The 8,655-nt window shown below is 39.7% G+C and overlaps 1 pseudogene across 1 annotated transcript in view; it reads left to right on the top strand.

Moving 5' to 3' along the window:
* The first annotated feature begins 566 nt into the window (after positions 1 to 566).
* LOC101296952 overlaps positions 567 to 8,655 on the top strand; it is a 28,766-nt pseudogene continuing 20,677 nt past the window's right edge. Inside the window, exons 1-3 of the transcript XR_184578.1 lie at positions 567 to 1,335; positions 1,981 to 2,318; positions 2,989 to 4,538. The product of XR_184578.1 is annotated as an uncharacterized LOC101296952 (transcript). The remainder of the gene's footprint in view (positions 1,336 to 1,980; positions 2,319 to 2,988; positions 4,539 to 8,655) is intronic.

Here is an 8,655-nt window from a genome sequence, read left to right as displayed (position 1 = left end):
AAACTTTAAAACAAATGGACGGACTGAATTTTGTCCGGTTGTGTTCATACCACAAAAACTCAAGTTTGAGGGCCTTAACGATCACCAAATTGGCTGAAATTTTGCAGAGATGATCTACACAATATTATCTAGATACTAGACGGTGGAGATGAGAAAATTTGATCGGAAAGTGTTGTAAAAATAGAAATCCGCACCAAAACCGTTGGTGTGGACGTTCGCAGCCGAGAAGGGCTGTATATATGTATATGTTGATCGCATTTAAAGTATATGATCAATTTGAAATTTGAAAATCATTGGTCTGTGTGTAGACCCAAACCTAATATCGTAACTTCATCGAAAAAAAACCTTATATCGTAACGGTTGAATTAACCCTTGTATATTTCAATGTTGTATGTATAGGTGTGGTAACCTATGCGGGCTATGCCTCCAGCAGAACGACCAAAAAAAAAAAAAAAAAACCTAATGCGGCTATGCCTCCAGCGATCTCATTCAAATTCAAATTCGAGATCTTGGTCGAGCCTCAAATCATAAGCATCCAATAGTGAGTGGTTTCTCCCTCACGCGCTATGAACGCGCTTCTTTCCCCCTTGTCCGGCGGCCAATGGGGCCAACCACCGCCTCCTCCGTCGCAGCCACGCTCCTTAAACCCCGATTTCCTTCTCCAAAGCTCCTTCAATCTAGACTCCTACCTCTCTAGCCTCTCCTCCTTTACACCCCACCACCGCCCTCCCAATAATTTCCCAATCCGAAACCCTAGCTTCGCCCCCAACCACCACTTCTCCATCTCAGAATTTCATCCTCCGCCTCCGCTTCCGTCTTCGCCTCCTCCTACGCCGCCTCCTCCGCCTCCGCTTCCGCCTTCGTCTCCGCCTCCGCTTCCGCCTTCGTCTCCGCCTCCGCTTCCGCCTTCGTCTCCGCCTCCGCTTCCGCCTTCGTCTCCGCCTCCGCTTCCGCCTTCGTCTCCGCCTCCGCCTCCGTCTCCGCCTCCGCTTCCGCCTTCGTCTCCGCTTCCGCCTTCGTCTCCGTCTCCGCCTCCGCTTCCGCCTTCGTATTCCGTCTCCGACCTCCGCTTACGCCTTCGTTCTCCGTTTCGGCCTCCGCTTCCGCCTTCGTCTCCGTCTCCGCCTCCGTCTCCGCCTTCGCCCCAGAACCTGCTGGAGAGAGTCGATCGCGCCGTGGAGACGGCTCGCTCCGACCTAATTGCCGCCGGGGAAGGCGTCTTGGCGTGGAAGGTCACCCAGTCTGCGATTCCGATGTTGATTCCTGGAGCTCTCTGGGGTTTTCAATTCACAGCATGTGCCTTCTCTTTACCGCCTCATGCTCACTGAAGGCAAGGTAAACTTTCAAATTTTAATTTTTTTTGTTGTTGTTGTTGTTGATCTAATTGGTTTAGTGATTTTTGTGGTCAAAGAATTGAATTTTGGGATTGAAGATAGATAAACCCTAAGTTCAGCTGTTTGGAATAGATGGAATACAGAGAGAGAGCAATATGAACACTTAGTTGATGAAAATGCAACTATTGATGTTTATGAGATGCTACCTGGCCTGAGATGAAAAATTTAGAAAGGCATAAGGGTGGATTAGTATACCAACGGCTTAAAAGAAACATGGTTATAGAAAGTTATAGTCCACTAGTGATTTTCGTGTGGTCATTAATCTTGATAAATTTTCATTTCTGATTTGGAGTGGGAGCATTGAGTATTATTATGCAAATTGAGAACGTTTGCAATTTGAATATGAGAAGATATTCATTTGTATAATATAACCCATGAGCATTTAGCAACATGCAATTGCACATTTTCTCTTTTATTTTCAGCAACTGAGTTAACAATGAGATACCTGTTGAATTTTTTGTCTTTCTGCATTAAATCTCAAGAATGCTTGCTCATATTCTGTTGGAATTTAGATAAATACCCGTTGAATTTGTGTCTTTCTGCATTAAATCTCAAGAATACTTACTCATATTCTGTTGGAATTTAGATAAATGCATTTATCCATTGTTTTGTCGGGGTTTGAAGAATTGTTTCATTGTATGATCTGGAAGTAGCAATCTGCAAGAATGAGGGTATTGAACAGTTTAAAGAGCTGGGATTGGGCCCTTTGTTGCGAAATCATCTTGTTGTGCATTATTTTTCAGTGAAGTGTGATGCAACTGAAGTGTTTAAGATAACGAGTGAGGAGATAATATCCTTACTTTCTGAGTTCATGGATACTTGTAAACATACATATATAAGGGTTGAAGAATTTATAGATTTCGTTGCAAAGAAGTGCACAGTTGCAAGCAGGGAAGACCTTGGAATTCGAATTCACAGCTTGGGGTATGTCACATGCTTTTTTCTTTCTGATTTACAACAAGAATGCATGTTGTTTAGTGTAAATTTTGATTTGGAAATGTACTAGTGTAGATAACATTTGTGCACTAACTCCTTGTTTTGGCTGTCAAGATTTTGTCTATACTAGGCAAGTTGAGTTCCAAGGATAACTTTTTCATGCTTGTACTAATATTTTCTTGTATGCATGATAGCTGATTTACTAGCTCCATTGGATAATTATATATTGATGCACATTGCACAGGTTGAGTTCTGGATCTTGTTTGATTATTTCTCACTACTGATATTACTGTAATCTTACAGTGCTAAAATTGTTTATGGTGGCTTAGTTCTGAGTCTGTACTGTAAGTCTGTAACTATAGCATGATTTACAATTAGTTAATCAAACAACCATCTTCAAACATTAGGTACTAATTGGGTATTCATTGGTGTCTGAGTAACTGATAATTTAAATCTTCCATGGGTATTAATTGGTGTCTGAGTAGTCAGACTTGTGTTTTGGTGTGAATTCACCCATGGTTATGTGTGATTATGAGACCAAAAAGCTAGCAATATCAGTTTACCATTAGGTTACCTTTTGAATATTAGGCAGCTGTTTCTCTCTTTTCAATATGCAAGTTTATAATGCCATTGATTGAAGTAATTTTCATGATCATAGGATGCATATTTCAGCCATCCGGGTTGCTAGGGATTTAGAATATGCTGCTCTGAAGAAATCTGGAGAGTTAATTATTCAAAAAGCAGATTCAAGATGTACAAAGGGACCTCCGAGAATGCAGCAAGACGAACATTTCACAACCTCTATAGGTAAACAGTTTTGTGGCAAGCACATTAGGTTTGATTCAGACAATGATGGTAGTGATAATAAAAATAATGACCATGTCAGAAGCATTCAGGTTAACGTATCGTCACAATCTGCTGGAATTTCTGACAGAGCGGACAGTGATGATGGTTTGGTTGTCTCTCCATCACAATCCAAGGGTCCACTCAGCCAGGTTAACGTATCGTCACAATCTGCTGGAAGTTCTGACAGAGTCTCTCCATCGCAGTCCAAAGGTCAACTTCCCTCGTTGAAAATGCAGAAAGACAAAGGTTTCAGTACCATTTCTTGTCGTGTTGGATCTTTTTCCTCTGTATGTAATCAGTTTTGTGGCAAGCAGATTAGGTTTGATTCTGCAGAAAACCCGGAGAATGAAGGTGGTGATGATGATTCAGATGATGAAGAAGCTTGTAATGACCAGGTCACATGCAGTTTGGTTAACTTCTCCTCACAACCTGGTGGAAGGTCTGACCGTGTGAGCAGCTGTCCTTACCCATCTGCAATGGAAGAGATACAACGGCTTGGGTTGGACCAGCTTTCCTCAGATAGTGGCAGCCAGAAGCACAAAGAGACTATTGACTCAATTAAAAAGAAAAGAAAATCTGAAGATCTTGCAATTGAAATCTATGTACCTCCCAAGTTGCGTAAGACAGAAAAGGTAGAACAAGTTGCTCTGCCAATAGAGAATGGCATGCGAGCCAATAATGTTAGAAATTTGGATAGAAACAAAGTGGAAAGCTGGCCACCTGTTGATTGGAGAACTGCGCCTAGGTATGATTATGCTTGTGCAAATGGGTTTAGGACACAGTCGCCAATTTTAAATCCTAGAATTGACTTACGAAAGAAGAGGGATGATTATTATAACAGATCTGTTAAACAGACGGACAAGATGATTCCCATTACATACACTCCTCCCTCATCTAACTTTGCGAAGAGCGATCGTCTGAGTACTTGCACACCTGATGCAATACAAGCAAAGGAAACTGGGAGACTAGGTGAGCTTGCTGCTTTTAAATACTTCATTGATAAAGCTGGCAAATCAGCTGTGAGGTGGGTTAATGAGTATAGTGAAACAAGGCTACCATATGACATAATTGTAGAGAATGAAGGTAGGAGAGAGTTCATTGAAGTTAAAGCAACCAGAAATCCAACCAAAGACTGGTTTGAAATGTCAGTGAGACAGTTGCAATTTGCAGTTGAGCAAGGTGAAGCTTTCAGTATTGCTCATGTCATTTTATCAGCTAATGATGCTGCGACGGTGAGAATATACAACAATCTGGAGAAACTGTTGATGAAGCATAACAACCAGGAGCTACAGGACCAGAATTGCAAGCTGAAGTCGGTCGTCATGGTGCTTGAGCCACAGAAGGAATTTACCATTGTGTCCTGTAACTCACGTGATGGTGGATGATCTTTGAAAATGGACTCGATACACTGACCACTAAAACCAGTGCACTGATATAAAATTTTTGGCAGAAATTAGGCTTTACATTTGAGATTTTGGTAATCTCCACTTGTTGTGGCTTCAGTTTATCTGGGATTTTGGTAATCTCCGACTTGTTGTGGCTTCAGTTTATCAATATATCAGGTACTTTTACTCAGTACCTCAGATGATTTTTTTTCTTGGTCTGGTGATGTTATAAATGTAAATGCCAATCTTATGAATGAATGTAGTGATTTTTTATTCTTTATACACCATGTTCAATTGTTAGGAACAATGTCTCTGTTGGTCAGGTTTCATAATAGGTGAATACGGTGAAAAAGTGTAGTTATTATATATATATATATATATATATATACACACACAGTCTGTTTCAGATACGGACGTCCGCACCGCCTTAAGGTGCGGATTTCCCTTCGTTCGCCACCGTACAGCGTCGGCGAGGGCGCGTCTCCACCCCAGCGGACTCCAGCAGCTTCCCTGACCACTTTCCTTCCCCGGCGAGTTCGTCGAATTCCAGTTTTCCAGCTAGATCACTCAAAATTTCAAACAAAGTCAATCTGGCCGGAAAACTGGAATTCGACGGACTCGCTGGGGATGGAAAGTGGTCGGGGAGGCTGCTGGAGTCCGCTGGGGTGGAGGCGGCCCTTGTCGGTGGCGAAATGAGGGAGGTCTGCACTTTAAGAGCCGTGTGGACGTCCGCACCTGATAACGATCGTATGTATATATACATATATATATTTACTTTCATTAAAATTAAGACAACTAGTATTTCGTGAATCAAACTTATATCATTTCACATAGAATGAAAATACATGTCACTAAATCAAAAAATATGGTGTGAAAAAGTACAGTTGTCAATAGGTAAACATAGTAAGAAACCATTATAATTGGTTGTGTATGTAAGAGCCTCGAGTTTATAGAGTCTATGGGGTTGAATCCCACATTTAATTATGAATCAATTCTATTTTGGATTTGACAAGATCATTGGCACGAACTAGTTACACACTAGGTAAATAGGCCCGCGTTGCTGCGGGTTGAGATCGCCTGTTGACAATATCTGTGAAAAGAACTGTTATATAGAAGTATATACAACGGAATGGAAGTCCGTATGTTTGAAGAGAGCTCCATATATAACAGAGGTATAGTTGTAATGTAAGTTGCATTGCACTGAATTTGGATCTATTTGAACCCTTGTTACAAATAATAGAACCAATGCAACACATGTTAATATTGCAAATCTGAGTTCTGCTGACACCATTTCAGTGGAAGGACTTCATTCTAACCCGTCAAAATCCATACAAATTAAAGAAAGAAAAAAAACTATCCTACTTTCACCATGTTGTATGCAGCTTAGCCAGAAAGAGTCTGGTTGTAGCCTCGGTTGTTTGCTAGTTTGCTACAGCTGGGGAAACCAAGGCAATACCATGTTGAGCAGCAATGTTTGTAATCTTGGAAGCTGGTATTCTGTGGTGAAATCGATATACAGATTTTGTTCAAATAATGTATTACATGAGGCTCTAATCAATGTAAATCAAGATATGGTATCAACAACTATTTTTAGACATGGCATGTTGATTAAAATATTACCTTGCTTCTCTTCGCACCATGCAGATTAAGAGCGCTTATAGTGATCCTTTCCATCTCCTCTACAACAGGGGATGCAACATTTGTAGCAGCAGAGTCCTGATAGTTTAAGGATGAAAAGATTTTTTGAAGCTGCAATGACAAACAATGTATTACAATTGGAAGAAGAAGAGCATAACATAAAAGCTATTATTTCCCTTATTATTTTATGTACCTTGCCTTATAATCTTCTGTTTAAATAATAGGTAGATTTATAAAAATGCAGGTACTCATACCACTTTTTAACAGTCTTACACTCTTACCTGAACAGCAAAGCAATTAATTTATTAAACGTATATAAGTATAGCGTTGTAGTTTTAAAATTGATAATTGAACGGCAATTTTCACACCTAAGTATACCCTCATTTTTGTGCTAGTGGATACAACGACAACTGGAGGATGTAAGATACTTAGACAGGCAACATCATAGTCATTTGCAAGCTCCGTCCTATATAGAGAGTAACCCATAATTACTTACCGTTGTAAAACTTATTATCCAATCACAATACCTTGATAATATCATAAATCATGTTCCTTGTTTTTCCTAATGCATAGAGGAATCTATCATATGAACTTGGTAATATGAAGTAATTTGCAATTTCACTTCATCATGAATAATTTTTTGAAAAATTACTGTATGTTATACATTCAAACTATGAAAACAGTACATTTACCTTAGGTAATATAAAAAGGTATAACAGTCGATAAAGCCATAATATAACAAATCAAACACATGTAGTAACAAACTAAGGGAAATAAAAAAGTAATCTATCATCAAGTTAAATAGACACATAAAAGTGAAGACATGGTCTTAAATCTTGCATACCTTTTTTTTTTCATCTGGATATTACGCTTTGATAAAAGTCTTCCATCAATGGTCACTTCCTCTTTTCGCTGAATCACTTTGATGCGTCCAATGACATCTAGGATGATAGTAGTCCAATATATCAGAGGGCAAACACAATAAAAGTATATTAATATACATATACATGCAAATCTTATTTTACATCATGTCAGCTTGGTTTGACTCATGGTAATACCAAACATAAAGTACGGATAATATCTTACCTCACCATTTAAATACGCTCAATGAGAGAGTAACGCATACATGGTAACATCGAACAGCACAATCTAGAAGATCAAATGATTATAATGTATACTGGAAATGTAACCAAATCATTTTTCCCTGTCAAAATCGTGTCTCATTTCTGCGTCCACGGCATTTGCACTCCCCGATAAATTTTTATCATTCGCTTAGAGCCGAGTCTTATGCATCTCCAGCATCATCCATGTCTGATAAATTTTTGTCATTCGCATAAGCAGGACTCTGCCAATATAGCATGCCTACATAACGAATTGATTAAAAAATCAAATCAGTATATTTAAAGGGGCAAGAATTTATTAATGTAATAATATTCCAAAGTTCTCCTTTTCTATTAATATTCTGAGAATACTATAATAATCTGCAACAGACCCTAGATAATATCTGCATTGCTGGTTCTTTCTCGTAGACAAAGAAGAATTCCATGTTGTGGATTGAGCATGAGGACAAAATCAAGATCATTAGATGATACAGAAGCACACAAAACATAGGTTTAACATCTATCAATACTTAGATACTATGTTGCACGGACACGGACACGGCGCGACACACCGACACTGCAAAACTCAAAAACTGAATATCCGACACTGTTTGGATATGGCAAATAATTATTTACACATCATTAACCAGTACACTGACAAATTATAAAATGGACACTGACATTGTGAGCTCCATGAGTTAATATCTTAATACCGATGTAAAGTAAATTTCAATTTATATGGTTCTTGACTGACCTTGTCCCTTTTAGTTTAATATATATCTATACAGGCCGGATGTGAAGCGGACCGTCCGCACTCGGCTTAAAGTGCGGACGTCCGTCCGTTCTCCACCCTCCGGCGCCGGCGACGGCGCGCCTCCACCCCAGAAGACTCCAACAGCGTCCCCGACCACTTTCCCTCTCTGGCGAGTCCATTCTTTTCCGGTTTTCCGGCGAGATCACCCAAAACTTCAAATAAAGTCGATCTCACCGGAAACGGGAAAAAAACAGACTCGCCGGGGAGGGGAAGTGGTCGGGACGCTGCTGTATATCTATATTACTATCACTATAACTGTCTTTTTCTTCTTATTGAGGATCGGATTAAGGTGGAGAACACACTGACAAAATCTCTTAGTGAGGATCAAATAAAGAAAACCACATAATAAGCAAAAACAAACACTATATATATATATATATATAACAGCCCTTCTCGGCTGGGGACGTCCGCACCAATGGTTTGGTGCGGTATTTTCTATTTTTGCACCTACTTTTCGATCGTAATTTCCTCATCTCCACCGTCTAGTATCTAGATAATATTGTGTAGATCATCTCTGCAAAATTTCAGCCAATTTGGTGAAC

Source organism: Fragaria vesca, linkage group LG4 (assembly GCF_000184155.1).
Source record: "Fragaria vesca subsp. vesca linkage group LG4, FraVesHawaii_1.0, whole genome shotgun sequence".
NCBI classification, from domain to species: domain Eukaryota; kingdom Viridiplantae; phylum Streptophyta; class Magnoliopsida; order Rosales; family Rosaceae; genus Fragaria; species Fragaria vesca.
Note: the sequence above shows the minus strand (reverse complement) of the source record. Positions and strands in the feature narration are given on the sequence as shown.